This window comes from Sciurus carolinensis, chromosome X (genome assembly GCF_902686445.1).
Source record: "Sciurus carolinensis chromosome X, mSciCar1.2, whole genome shotgun sequence".
Taxonomy (NCBI): Eukaryota; Metazoa; Chordata; class Mammalia; order Rodentia; family Sciuridae; genus Sciurus; species Sciurus carolinensis.
Window position 1 is genome coordinate 73,597,138 of NC_062232.1, and position 16,042 is coordinate 73,613,179.

The 16,042-nt window shown below is 35.1% G+C and overlaps 1 pseudogene; it reads right to left on the bottom strand.

Moving 5' to 3' along the window:
- Nucleotides 1–5,465: 5,465 nt before the first annotated feature.
- LOC124972522 (fumarate hydratase, mitochondrial-like) lies at nucleotides 5,466–11,323 on the bottom strand (annotated as a pseudogene).
- Between the last annotated feature and the right edge of the window lie 4,719 nt (nucleotides 11,324–16,042).

Here is a 16,042-nt window from a genome sequence, read left to right on the forward strand (position 1 = left end):
CCCTTAGTAGCACAAGTGCACTAAGGTAACTTCTGTTCAGCTACTGACCCGATTGCCCACATTAACATGGGATTGCCTTGTAGAACTCTGGAGTTCTGGAGAGAACAAACTAAGGTCGAAAACTCCACTGCCTAATGTAAAGGAGGAATTGAACAACTGATTGGCAAAGAATGCAGAAGGTAGTCCCCATTCTTCTGGTAAACATCAAACAGTAAGAAATTTGGAGGCAGTGCTGTCTCCTTTGTCATTCTCACTTGGAGATGACCCACTCTCTTTCTTGAGAGTGCACTCTGCTTAAGTATCACTTAGCTTTTCACTTTACTTTCACCTCACTTTCATTTATAATAAAGTTCTCTTGCATGGCTTTTTGTGTCTGACTTTAAATTTTCTTTCTTTGGAATACAAGAACTGAGATTTGTAGTCTTAGTTCACTGCTTTCCTGGGACAGAGTTTGAAGGGTTATGGAAAATAATATTCCTATAAGACAGCTCCCCGGGAAAAATGAAGGGACAGTATGACCCAGATGGAGGGAGGGGAAATTAGCCAAACATTAAACCTCTCCCAGTACATCCTTTCCCAGTAACAATAGGTTCTGAAGGAAAAAGCAAACTTTCATCCCTTTCCGGGTTCATCCCCAGCATCTCCACCAAAAGCAAACTTTTACCCCTTCTCAACCCCAATGGATTTTGAAGACAGGAGGCTAATACTGAAATATTTGGCCCTGAACCTTTACCCTTTCCCATTGCAGATGAATCCTGGAAGGAGAAAAGCAAATAGTGAAGTTCTAGACCTCTGAAACCATGAGCCCTCAAGTAAAATTTTCCTATTCTAATTTTTCTTTTGGTCAGATATTTTGGTTCAAACAGACTAAAACAGAGTCAAAGATTGGAACACATATTTCATAAAATTAAGCTTTATATAATAAAACTTAAGGGATATGGCTCATGTTTATGGCAAATAGAATTTATTTGGTTTAAGTAATATTTTAACAGTTTTCCAAAAAAGTTATATTTATAATAAGTCACCATGACAAGCACAGGTATTATATAATTTCATTATTTTATGAAAAATATCCTTTATTTAGGCATGACTTTTGATTAAAAGAAGGAAAACACAGAATAAACACAATCACCATGACAAAAATTATTTCTTAAAATATGGGATAAATATAAAATATCCTAAATGTCATAACCAAAAGGAGAGTTTTTGACTTTTTAAAGGACACACAACTTTATTGAAAAAGTAGAGTTTGGGGTTCAATTGCTTTTTTTTTTCAGAAATTAATTAATGTTTGTCTTTTTTTAGAATAATATTTATTTATTTTATTTATTTATTTTTTATTTTTATAGGCTGCATTTTGATACATAGTACACAAATGGGGCACAACTTTTTGTTTCTATGGTTGCATACTATGTAGACTCATACCATTCATGTAATCATACATGTACATAGGGTAATGATGTCTGTCTCATTCCACCATCTTTCATACCCCACCTCATCCTCCCTCTCATTTCCCTCCACGTAATCTGACCCATACTTTACAGAAGAAGTTATACAGGAAATTCATAAATATATGAAAAAGTGTTCAACATCTCTAGTAATTAGAGAAATGTAAATTAAAACAACTCTAAGATTTCATCTCACTCTAATTAGAATGGGTATTATCAAGAACACAAATAATAATAGATGCTGGTATGAATGTGGGGAGAAAGGTACACTTTTACATTGCTGGTAAAGTTGCAAATTGGTGCAGCCACTCTTGAAAGCAGTATGGAGATTCCTCAGAAAACTTGGAATGGACCCATTTTTGACCCAGTTATCCCACTCCTTGGTTTATATCCAAAGAACTTAAAAATCAGCATACTACAGTGATGCAGTCACATCAATGTTCATAGCAGCTCAATTCACAATAGCTATATTGTGGAACCAACCTAGATGCCCTTCAATTGATGAATGGATAAAGAAACTGTGGTATATATACACAATGAAATATTATTCAGCCATAAAGAAGAATGTTTGCCTTTCATTTATATTTGATATATCATAAAACTCATCTTTAATTAGAAAGTATTCTTCTTCCTAGATAAACAAGAGTTGGGTTGTTTTAATGTTAATAAAATTTAATGGAAAGGGAAAGGCCAAAATAAATTCAAATGATAAAGTAATCTTACATTTATTAAAGTGTTTTAGAAATATACCTTGACTCGTCAGAGACTTTTCATATTTAAAAGATGAAGATAACTCCATACATTATTACAACAAACATTTCCTTAAGAGTATCCCTATCACTGTATTTCTCATCAAATTCTGAACTTATTTGCAAATACAGACATTTCCCCTAGTCCTTGAAAAAAAGGGATGAATTCTGGACAATATTCTAGTCAAATGGTATGTAAATAACTGTATATCACATAAATGGTTTAGAAAAAAATATCTAATTAGACCTTGTTATAAATAAGTTTTAATTTCATAGCAAAATGAGTATAAGAGCAACATTTTCATATGCATTCTGCTTCTATACATGCATAGCCTCTCCATTTTCAACACTTTGTATTAATGCGGTACAACTTTTGCCATCAATAGACATACATTGACACATCTTTTATCACCAAAAGTCCATGCTTTGTATTAGTGTTCACTCTTTTTGGTGGTTATTCTAAATTTTTGACAGATGTAGGCACCTACCATTATAGTATCATATAGGGAAATTTTACTACCCTGAAAATTCTCTGCACTTCTACTCATCTTCTCTTCTTTACATCCTAGCAAACACTGATCTTTTTTATTTTCTTCATTTTCCTTTGCAGAATGAAAATCCATTGGATTATACAGTATGTAAATTTGTAACTTTTTCAGAGTGGCTTCTTTCATGAGGTAAGATGAATTTAAAGCTCTCCCATAACTTTGCTTGGTTTGTAAACTCATAGTTTTTTGTTCTATATGATATTCCCTTATTTGGATATATCACTGTTTATTTGGTCATTCATTCGTATAAGGAAGAACATTTTCATTGATCCAAGGTTTGGCAATTATGAGTAAAACTACTATAAGGATGCATTTGTAGGAATTTTGTGAACATTTTTAATTCGTTTGGGCAAATGTCAGACAATGATTGCTGAATTGTTAGGTAAGAGTGTTTTTAATTTTATAGGTAATTGAAAACATCTTCCAAAGTGAGTTTATGATTTTCCATTCATGTTAGCAATGAATTAGAATTCATTTTTGTTTCACATTCTCACCTGCATTTGATATTTTCAATGTTCTGGATTTTTACCATCCTAATAGATATGTTGTGGTATCTCATTGTCGTTTTGATTTTCATTTCCCTAATTATATATAAACGTGGCACATCTTTTTATGTTCCTATTTGCCAACTGTATCTATTCTTTAATTAAATGTTTGTTCAAATTTTGTTCATTTTTAGTTTGACCTTTTTGTACTTTTAAATTTTATTAGCTATTTATATATTTTGGACAATGGCTTTTTATTATAGATGCCTTTGCAAATATTTCTTTACAGTCTGTGTTTTATCTTCTCATTTCTTCATGGTGTCTTGGAAGAGCAGAAGTTTTTAATTTTATCAAAGTCCATTTTAGTAATAATTTATTTTGAGCTTTATGCATTGAGTATCCTATCTAAGAAGTCATGAAGATGCCCAGGATCATGTATTACCTTTTACCCTTCAGTATTTTTATAGTTTTCTATATTAAATTTAAATTTATGTGCCTAGGATTGTATCTTAGTGGTAGAGCACTTGCCTAGCATTTATGAGGCAATGAGTTTGATCTTCGGCATGACTTAAAAATAAATAAATAAAGGTATTGCTTCCATCTGCAATTATTGTGTTGTTTAAACTTAAAATTATGATCCACTTTCAAATATTTTGAGGGATATAAAGTTTGTCTTAACATTCACTTTAGAAAATGAAGGTTGTGTTGTTCCAACACTATTTGTTTCTCTGTTGATCTATTTTCTTTCGTGTTTGTAATATCACACTGTCTTGATTGCTGTAACTTTATAATAAGATTTTTAGACTGGTGATGCCAATCTTCCAACTGTGTTGTTCACATTTAATAGTATGTTGGTTATACTGAAGTTTTCTTCCTCTTCCTATAAACTTTATAAGCAATTTGCTAATACCCACAAAATAACCTGCTAATAATTTAGGATTTCATTAAAACTGTAGATTGAATAGGAAAGAATTGAAGCCTTGAGTCTCCTACCCATGAACAGGAAAACTCTCCACATATTTCAAATTTCCTTTCATTTCTTTCTTCATAATTTTGTAGTACTATGATATAGGCATTTTACATACTTATTAGTCATATTCCTAATAATTACATTCTTGAAGGTTATAATACAAAGTGTATTACATTAACTTCAAATTTCAGTTGCTCATTGATGATACATAGGAAAGCAATTGACTTGGTATATTGACCTAAACCTACCCTCCTGAAATATGCAACTGTATTTTTTTTCCAATGACTTATTTGATGATTCTCTTGGATTGTTAACACACACATTCATGTTGCCTTCAAAAATGACAATTCTACTTTCTCAGTATGTATATATTTTATGATATTTTTGTCTTATTATATTAGCTATGACTTTCAGTACAATGTAAAAAAAAAGAGTGGTGAGAAAGAATATTATTGCCTTGTTCCTGATCTTAATGAAAAAGTTTGTAGTTTCTCACCATTAAGTATGGTATTAGCTGTAGGTTTTTTTCTTGATGTTGTGTATCTGATCAAAGTTGCCTTCTATTCCTAGTCTTCTGAAAGTGCTCATCATTAATGATTTTGGGATTTTGTCAAATGAATTTTTTGTATCTATTGTTATGATAATGTAATTTTGCTTCTAAGCCTGATAATGTGATATTGATTTTTCAGTGTTAAACCAGCATTTCATAATTAGAATAGATTCCAATTTGTCGGGTATATGATTACTTGCATACATTTTTGTGTTTTAGCTGCTAATAGTTGGTGAGGACTTTTAAATTTATCTTCATGATAGGCATTAGTTTGTAGCTTTTCTTATAATGTCTTTGGTTTTAGAATTTACATAATACTATCTCATAAAGCAAGTTAAGAAGTTTTTCCTCTTCTGAGTTTTAACAAAACATTTTAAAAGCTTGTTATCATTTCCTTTCTTAAATGTTTGGTAAAAATTATGAAGAAACTTATTAAGACTTAAGCTTTCTACTTGGAAAACTTATTCATTATTGATTCAATTTCTTTATGAAATCTGGGTCCAGTCAGATTGCAATTATTTGTTATTAGTTTCAGCAGATTGTGTCTTTCAAGGAATTGGTAAATTTTATCTAGGTGATCAAATGTGTGGGCATGTAATTGTTCATAGAATTTTCTTAACTTCTTTTTAATATCCATAGGGTCTGTAATGAAGTCCCTTGTTTCATTTCTTTTTTTTAATTTTACATGTTTATTTTTATTATAAATTTATTTCAATCACTTTGGACCCAGCACATCCTTAGGTTTTACCCATTGATCAAACTGCTCTGCTGGGAGATACTCAAGCTAAATAGCAGTTTCCTTTAAGGTTGATCCTTTTTTGCGTGCAGTCTTAGCAATCTTTGCTGCCTTGTCGTACCCTATATGAGGATTAAGAGCAGTCACCAACATTAGAGACTCATTCATTAGCTTGTTGATCCTGTCTGTGTTGGCCTGGATCCTTCTGTGAAGGAAACTGAAGCATCCCCCAGCAACCTGGCTGAGTGTAATACATTTTTAATCATCATTGGCTTGAAAACATTCAACTCAAAATGTCCATTGCTGCCTCCAACAGTAACAGTGACATGATTCCCCATGACTTGGGCTGCAACCATGGTCATTGCTTCACACTGAGTAGGATTCACCTTGCCTAGCATGATACTGCTTCCTGGTTCATTTTCAGGCAAGATCAGTTCTTCTAGACCAGGCCGAGGACCAGAACCCAGAAAACAAATATCATTTGCTATCTTCTTCTAACTGCATGCAGTAGTGTTCATGGCTCTACTGAGCTCCACCAAAGCATCATGAGCAGCCAGAGCTTCAAATTTATTTAGAGCAGTAACAAAAGGTAAACCTTTGAGTGCAGCTACTTTTGCAGCAACTTTTTCCACAAAGCCAATTCTAGTATTTAAACCAATACCAACAGTAGTTCCTCCAGGTGCAAGGTCATAGATTCTTGGCATGGCAACTTTTATTCTGGCTACGGCATATTGTACTTGTTGAACATAACCACTGAATTCCTGCCCAAGAGTAAGTGGAACAGCATCCTGAGTGTGAGTATGCTCAATTTTGATGATCTGTGCAAATTCTTTAAATTTTGTATTGAGAGCATCATGTACTTTCTGCAGTCCTGGTAACAGTATTCATGAACTTCAAATGCAGTTGCAATGTGTCGGGGTTTCGGCCGGACCCCTGGCCCTAGGTGGAGCCTGGCCAAGATGGCGCCTGGCAAGCTGCCAGTGCGGTTGAAAAACTGCTATTCTGCACGTATACAACTAACTTCACCTTGAGGAAGTCTCAGTAATTGGTCAGGGCCTCTGCATGATTCTTGCGTGATTCTTAGGTGCTTCAAGTTATACCCATATACGTCTATCTTCTCCCCACATATCATGAATATTCTAATTAATTGATATTACCTATATAAGTGACAATAACTTCCCAAAAAGAGGAAGAAAAAGAAGAATCTGCTGTTAATAAAGAAGTTTGCCACCCATCACGTCTCCGGGTCGTTCTTGCTGGCGAGAGCGACAAGTGGTGCTGAACCCCGGGAATCTTACGTGCCGCGGAGACGTGAGTGAGGTGAGCAACGGATCGGTGAAAGTGTGCACCCAGATCTGTCAGTGGACAGGGAGGTTTCCTAGAGACGAGAATATTGTGATTGCGATAAAGTTCCTAGGAACGAGAGGTGAAAGTTTCCTCAAAAAATGGGGAACGAGGTTGCTAGATATCGAATGGAAGGTCCCTTGAAAGAAATTCTTAAAGCTAACGGCACTTCCTTAAAGACAAAAACCGCTCGGGCATTTTTAAAGCAGGTAGAGGAGATTTCACCTTGGTTTCTGGAGGAAGGATTGTTAACTATCCCACAGTGGGAACACCCGGGGGAAGATTTAAAGCGCTGTCCGGTAACGCTCCCAGGGACGTTAGCAGTTTGGTCATTAGTCAGAACTTGTTTGCGTTCCCCTCGGGAGGCTTTACAAAAGGCAGTTGCGCAGGGAGAGGAAGTGTTAGAAAAGGTAAAAGAAGAGTCACAAAAGGGCTCTGTTAGCGCTCAGTCAGATTCTGATGAGAGCGAAGAGGGACTCTCAGAGATGGAGTTAAATAAAATTAGTGAAGAAACAAAGTGTTCTCAAGCTGGTTCAATTAGTCAACAGGCATTAAGGGAATTGGAGAGCATAGGACAGCAGTTAGAAGACAAAAAAAAGGCGTTACAAAAGGCTTTACAAGAGTTGAGCTTACAAAAATATACAGTGGCACAGTAAAAAAAAAAAAAAGGAGAAAGTACAAATAAAACCACAAACAGAGCACAAAGAGAAAAATCAGTTTAGGGGAGGGTCCCCCTAGGCAGAGAGCTCAGCAGCTCCATTCCTTAAAAGTAGTAAAAAATAATGTTTTGTGATTTTCTGCATTCAAACCTAACCTGATTTCTCAACCAGGTAAAAAAGGGGTTAAAAAGTAAAGTCCTGGGTGATCCTCCCTCCCCCTGCCACATTGGAATGTAACTACAGCGTCTCAAGGAGAAAAGGGGGGTAACCTAAAGATAAGAAGAAAAGAAGAAAAAAAGTGTCCGTTTTAAACTCCTGGGCCGCTACACAAAACTAACTTATTTTCTAGGATTCTTCGTTTGTTTTGTTTTTCTTTAATGCTGTATTTTTGAGCTCATAATTTTGATCTTGCATACCTAGGTTAATGATTTTATTTTTGATCAGTTCTATTTTTTATTCAACTGAAGTTTTTAAACAGCTGTTTCATTGCAATGAACATTTACCTATAAAGTTACAAGGCCTTTGATTTTGTGTTATGTGTTATGTTGTGCTGTCTAATGTCATGTTTTGTCAAAACTGAGCGCTCTTAAAATTAAAATTTAAAAATGGATCCAAATACTTTTATTCACGTGATTTAAAAAGGTTCAATTTAAATTGGGTAAACTAATAAAAGTAAAATATCTTTAAAAATAACTTACAAGTCTCCAGGTGGTCAAACTAATGAAATGTTAATGTTAAACAATGTCTAATATCAATTGCTTCTAGGACTTTTCTTCAGCAGGAAAGAGGCAACGGAACCTGTTCAGGACACTTGTCTGATATCTTGGTTTTTATAAAATAAATAAATTGGAGTTAACATGTATGGGATTACTCAAATGTGTTTGTAGAGACGTCTGGTTAATTTACAAAGTTAAAATGCTAATTGTTAAATAACATCAAGTACTTTTAACTTCTTAAATTACATGGGGTATCATACTTAAACATTATTGGTGTTTTCATAGGTTGGTAAATAAAAAGGGTTTACAATTACTTTATGTCCTCACTAAACTAGAAACAAGGTTACTAAGAGTTATGTCCTAACAAGTGAAATTCTATATACAAAGGGTCCCAAAAGTTTCAACTGTGTTTCAATTAAGGGTACTATAAACAACAAAATATTTAATCTTATTAAAATAGGGTGATTTATCTAAATTCAGAAATTTCATAAGAGTTGTTTCAAAATGTGAACAAAAAGGTGTCAACAGATAAAAAAATAAATAAATAAATAAAAGGTTCTGGGTATAGAAATATATTTAGTAAAAGGTAAAAGGAAATGTTTCTGGATAAAAAAGTCTGTATATAACAAAGGATAAGTTTCAACAAGTCTGTGTGTAACTAAGTTGGTTGTATGTATGTAAAACAACTAAAACTATTTAAGGTTTTTCCTAAGGTAAAATACTAATGTTCTAATATAAGCCAAAGTTTAATCTATATGGTAAAATGACATGGTAAAATGGCAAGGATTTCTTAAAAACACTAATTCATTCTTAACTTTGTGTCTATTAAGTTTTATTCTTTAAAACAATTGTCTTAAAAATAGGGGTTTATACAATTATGGTTAAGCAACTGTTAAAGATTGTACTACGTTATAAAGTCTAAATTTTTCTTTAAAAACTAAAATTGGTAAGAACCAATTCCTCACTAAAATTAAAATAACTCTAACCACAAATGTACCTTATAACCCACAAAAACAAGGTATTGTCGAACATACACATCTCACCCTCAAAAATACTCTTTATAAACAAAAAGGGGGAATAGAGGAGACCTTCAGGTCCCCTAAAGATAAACTTTCTCTTTGTCTCTTTGTTTGGGGTTTTTTTAACTCTGGGTAATAAGGGTAACCCGGTGCTTTACTGGAGCTGCGGCTCAGTTTGTGTGTTTCCACGGAATAAACTAACTTACAACCTCTTTTTAGTCTCTTAGGAGGAACAGTTCAACTATGTAACAAAACAACTGCTTCTCTCAATTGTACTTCAGATTTGTGCTATCTCTCAATGTTAAAATGCTTCTAGGTTCCTGCTGGCAGACTTAATGTGTGTTCCTACCTTCCTACCAGTCCCAGTCTATGTTACAGATGATGAATTGCCAGTATTGCTTTCTAGAAACAAGAGAGACTTTGGAATCACCGCAGCAGTCATTACCGCCATAGTTGCATCAGCGGCAGCAGCCACTGCGGCAGCTGTAGCCTTAACTACGTCTGTACAATCTGCAGCCACAATCAATAAGGTGGTTCAACAGACTGCTACTGCCTTATCTACTCAGCAGACAGTGGATCAACACTTAAAAGCAGGGATTCTTTTAGTGAACCAGCGAGTGGACTTACTTCAAGAACAAATGGACATTTTACAGGAACTGTTAAACGTGGGATGTATTTATCATCTGGCGGGACTGTGCATTACACCCATAGCTTATAATAACTTCAGCTATGCAGCAAATTTGTCTAGAAGCTTGTCTGTTCAGTTACGCGCTAACTGGTCTTACGAATTTGATAATCTTACTGCTATTCTTAGATCTCTAATTGCTAGCCTTAATGCTACTAGAGTTGATGTAGCTCCAATGTCTGAAGTGCTAAATTGGTTATCCTCCTCTTTCAGTTTTATTAAGCAGTGGGCTGGTATGGGAGCATTATGCATGCTTATGATCATTGCTGTTATCTTCCTCTCACGCACTATCATGCGTGTGCGCCAGAGTCAAGCGAGAGATCGTATCATCTTCCATCAGGCCATGGCTGCCCTAGAGGCCGGCAGCTCCCCACAAGTGTGGCTCGCGAGGCTGGACCATTGACCAGACGGGTAAGGTAGTAGGTAACGCCGTACCGACCTAAGACAGGAGCTGTAGCATGCTCTACAGTTATCCGATGACGGGTAAGGACGGTAGTTGACCACTCCGCCTAAGACAGGCTTGGTCCCGAGCTTTTCTTTTAAAAGCAAAAAGGGGGAACTGTCGGGGTTTCGGCCGGACCCCTGGCCCTAGGTGGAGCCTGGCCAAGATGGCGCCTGGCAAGCTGCCAGTGCGGTTGAAAAACTGCTATTCTGCACGTATACAACTAACTTCACCTTGAGGAAGTCTCAGTAATTGGTCAGGGCCTCTGCATGATTCTTGCGTGATTCTTAGGTGCTTCAAGTTATACCCATATACGTCTATCTTCTCCCCACATATCATGAATATTCTAATTAGTTGATATTACCTATATAAGTGACAATAACTTCCCAAAAAGAGGAAGAAAAAGAAGAATCTGCTGTTAATAAAGAAGTTTGCCACCCATCACGTCTCCGGGTCGTTCTTGCTGGCGAGAGCGACAGCAATGTGCATTGCTGTGGGAAAAGGATCATTGGAGCTCTGGTTTTTATTAACGTGGTCATTGGGATGCACAAGGTTCTTGCTGCCAAGTTCACCTCCTAACATTTCAGTTGCTCTATTGCTAATGACTTCATTTACATTCATATCTGGGTTCCTTATTCAGTCTGCCATTGAACAAGAGGAAAATGATCATTTAATTTACCTTCAGCTATCTCATCTGCTGCCTTCATTACTGCATTTGTAATCTTTGGATCAGGACCATAATCCTGATTTACTTCAGCAGCCGCTCGCTTCAAGATGGCAAATGCTTTAATAACTGGGATTGGCATACGTTCTGTTACACCTCCAATCTTAGTCCATTGTAGATCTCACAGTCTGGGCGCCATAATACATATCATTTGGGACCTTCAGTTCACCAAAGGTATATTCAATTCAAAAGGAATTTTGGCTTGCCATTCTAGCGGCGTTCAGGGGCCAGAGTGGGAGGACTGCCAAGCCACCAAAGCCGTGAGCTAGGGCAGGAGCTGGATCCCGCGGGAAGCAACTAGAACGTGCGAAGAGACTGAGTGATACATGGTTGCGGTTGGAGCATGGGCGTAATTTCCCCTTGTTTCATTTCTGATATAAATAATTTATATTTGATTTGTTTTCTCTTAGCTTTTCCAGTATCTAATTATATTATTAATTTTTTCAAAGAACTAGTTTTCGGTTTCATTGACTATTAATTTCTTGTCTTAAATTTAATTGATTTCTGTTCTAATTTTTATTACTTTCATTTTTTTAGTTTAGTTTGGGTTAGTTTGCTCTTTTTCTAGTTTTCCAAGTTGAAATCTTAGATTATTGACTTTAGATCTTTACTCTTTTCTAGTAAATGCATTTAATGCAATAAATTTCCCTCTAACCACACTTTCACAATATGCAACGAATTTTGATGTTCTACTCTTCACTTAATGCAAAAACTATTAATTTCTTTTGAGAATTCATCTTTGACATATATATTAATTAGATGTGCTTTCTAACTTACAAGTATTAGGAAATTTTTCAGATATACTTCAGTTTCTTTTGTTTCTATCTCAACTCCATTTTTGTCTGAGGGAACACTGTATGATTTCTGTTTTCTAAATTTGTTGAGGTATATATTATGGCCTAGACTGTACTATCTTGATGAATATTTACTTGAGCTTGAGAATATATATTTTACTATTGTTGGATGAAATATCGTAGTTTTCACTTATGTCCAGTTGATTGATGATTCTTTCAAGTACAACTTGCTTTTTATTGATTTTCCATTTGTTGAATATGTCCATTTCTAAAGGAGGATTGCTAAATTTTCCAAAATATAGGATTAATCCACTTTTTCTTATACTACTGTGTGTACCTCATGTATTTTAACATTTTTATGGGGGGGCTTAGGTACATACAATTTATGATGATACAAATGCAGAGAATTAACTCATTTATAATTAAGTATTCTATTTTTCATTCCTTATAATTTTTTTTTTTACTCTAAAGTTGTCTATCTCTAAAACTTGTAAGGGTACCCCAGTATCTATATGGTTTGTTTTGGGGTTTTTTATGTTACCTGCAATTGAACTCAGGTACACTCAACCACAGAGCCACATCTCCAGCCCTATTTTCTATTTTACTTTGAGACAAGGTCTCGCTGAGTTGCTTAGCTCCTCGCTGTTTCTGAGGCTGACTTTGAACTCTCCATCCTCCCAAGCTACTGGGATTATAGGTGTGCGCTACCACCTGGCTCTCTATATATTTTGTTTAGTGTATGCATGAGACATCTTTCCCCATCTCTTTAACTTTTACTCTATATACAACTTCATATTTAAAGTTGGTTCCTTATAGAAAACACACACTTGGGTCCTTCAGTTAATGTATTTATACCACTAATATTTAAAGGGGTTATTGAAATACATTAATATATATCACAGGTTTTTTTGTGAAGCTGTACTAGTGGCTAATTTAAAGTATACAGTAATACATTTCTTGCTGATCATAGCTTACTTTCAAATAGTCACATAACCATTCATGAGTACTATGAGTATCACCTTATAAATGCAAAGTATCTCTAATTGTTCTATCACATTCCTTATATTATAATTTCCATTTATATACACATGTTAGCCTATATCATCAAACACATTTTTGCTATTATTATTTTAAAAATTTCTCTTAGATCAATTATTCTGTTAGATTTTCATCTCTCTGATTATATTATTCATCTATTCTTCCATGTTGTCTTTTTCTTTCATTAGATCTCTTAACATATTAATCACAGACAAAATTCACCATCTGATGATTCCAATTGCTCTGCCATATCTGAGTTTGGGACTGATTTCTGATCTGTGTCATCAAACTGTGTTTTGTGCCTTTTAATATGCCTCAAATTTATATGTAAAAAATCATACATCATGTCTTGGATAAAAGGAATTCTGATAAATACTCCTTTAATAATGTGGAAGGTGCTCAATGGTGTCAAATAGTTAAAGTATTCAATAAGTCTAGGATTAAATCTCAATTCTTTTAGTGAGTTGTGCCTCTGGGTTGTGAACTTCATAATGACCATTTACCATTTTTCCCCTACCTGGGATGAGACACATTGCTTGAGCCGGCTGGAGTTGTACCCTTCCCTTGATAAGATTGTACTAGTTTTGCAACTGCCTAAGGAATTTCATTTTCAGAGTAGGCCTTCATTTAAAGAAAAAAAAAATTACACAATGATTGTATTTCAAAATGGTGACTTTCCCTCTCTCCCTAGCAGAATCCTGAGGTGATCTTTCTCCCATCTTCATATGCTAATCTGGTAGAACTCCAGGATGTAAATCTCACTGAAATCAGTACCCCAATCCACAGAGTTTTTTAAAAAAAATTTTTGTTTTAGTTGTAGGTGGACACAATACCCTTATTTTATTTTTATTTTTATGTGGTGCTGAGGATCAAACCCAGGGCCTCATGCATACTAAGCAAGTGCTCTACCACTGAGCCACAACCCCAGCCCAACCCTCAGATTTTTAAATCTCAGACTTAGATACTATGAGCCTCCAGCAATTCATCAGTTACCATTTAGGCTTTCCTATCCTTTACTGCACTCAGTGTAGGTTTCTTTTTTTTTTTTTTTTTTTTTTAATTTTTATATAATTGATTAAAATATATTTGTACTAAAATGTCAGACAAATTAACATTTGTAATATATGAAGAGTACAATTCAAATTAAGAAAATGTCAAAGTTCAAAAAACTGCATCAACAACTGATATATGAACATAAAAATTATACAGAAAAAGTTAATTAAAAAGTCACACAAAAAAGACTATTCTCAATAGAATCTGGGGAAAATTTTCATGAACTCTTAATGTAACTACTAAACTAAAAAAATTTTTTTTTATTTTATTTTTTTTACATTTACATAGGGTAATGATGTTTATTTTATTTTTCCCCTCCCCCCCACCCCTCCCACCCCTCTTTTCCCTCTATACAGTCCTTCTTTCCTTCATTCTTACCGTTCTCCTTAGCCTAACTCTAAACCTAACCCTAAACCTAATGCTTGCCCCTCCTGCCCCCCATTATATGTCCTCATCCGCTTAACAGCGAGATCATTCGTCCTTTAGTTTTTTGAGACTGGCTTATCTCACTTAGCATGATATTCTCCAATTTCGACCATTTGCCTACAAATGCCATAATTTTATCATTCTTCATTGCGGAGTAATATTCCATTGTATATATATGCCACAGTTTCTTTATCCATTCATCAACTGAAGGGCATCTAGGTTGGTTCCACAATCTGGCTATGGTGAATTGAGCAGCAATGAACATTGATGTGGCTGTATCTCTGTAGTATGCTGATTTTAAGTCCTTTGGGTATAGGCCAAGGAGTGGGATAGCTGGGTCAAATGGTGTTTCCATTCCAAGCTTTCTGAGGAATCTCCACACTGCTTTCCAGAGTGGTGGCACTAATTTGCAACCCCACCAGCAATGTATGAGTGTTCTTTTTTCACCACATCCTCGCCAACACATATTGTTGCTTGTATTCTTGATAATCGCCAATCTAATTGGGGTGAGATGAAATCTTAGGGTAGTTTTGATTTGCATTTCCCTTATTACTAGGGATGTTGAACATTTTTTCATATATCTGTTGATTACTTGTACATCTTCTTCTGTGAAGTGTCTGTTCATTTCCTTAGCCCATTTGTTGATTGGATTATTTGTATTCTTCGTGTAGAGTTTTTTGAGTTCTTTATAGATTCTGGAAATTAGCGCTCTATCTGAGGTATGGTTGGCAAAGATATTCTCCCACTCTGTAGGCTCTTTCTTCACATTTCTGATAGTTTCCTTTGCTGAGAGAAAGCTTTTAAGTTTGAATCTATCCCAGTTGTTGATTCTTGCTTTTATTTCTTGTGCTATGGGAGTCCTGTTAAGGAAGTCTGATTCTAAGCCAACAAGTTGAAGTTTTGGACCTACTTTTTCTTCTATTAAGATGCAGGGTCTCTGGTCTGATTCCGAGGTCCTTGACCCATTTTGAGTTGAGTTTTGTGTAGGGTGAGAGATAGGGGTTTAATTTCATTCTATTGCATATGGTTTTCCAGTTTTCCCAGCACCATTTGTTGAAGAGGCTATCTTTTCTCCATTGCATATTGTTGGAACCTTTGTCTAGTATGAGAAAATTGTATTTATTTGGGTTTGTGTCTGTGTCCTCTATTCTGTACCATTGATCTACCTGTCTATTTTGGTACCAATACCATGCCGTTTTTGTTACTATTGCTTTGTAGTAGAGTTGAAGATCTGGTATTGCGATACCCCCTGCTTCGCTCTTGCTACTGAGGATTGCTTTAGCTATTCTAGGTTTTTTATTCTTCCAGATGAATTTCATAATTGCTTGCTCTATTTCTGCAAGGTACATCATTGGGATTTTAATTGGAATTGCATTGAATCTATATAGCACTTTAGGTAGTATAGCCATTTTGACGATATTAATTCTGCCTATCCAGGAACATGGGAGATCTTTCCATCTTCTAAGGTTTTCTTGAATTTCTTTCTTTAGTGTTCTGTAGTTCTCATTGTAGAGGTCTTTCACCTCTTTTGTGAGATTGATTCCCAAGTATTTTATTTTTTTCGATGCTATTGTGAATGGGGTAGTTTTCCTAATTTCTCTTTCTGAAGATTCATCACTTATGTATAAAAATGCATTGGATTTATGAGCATTGATC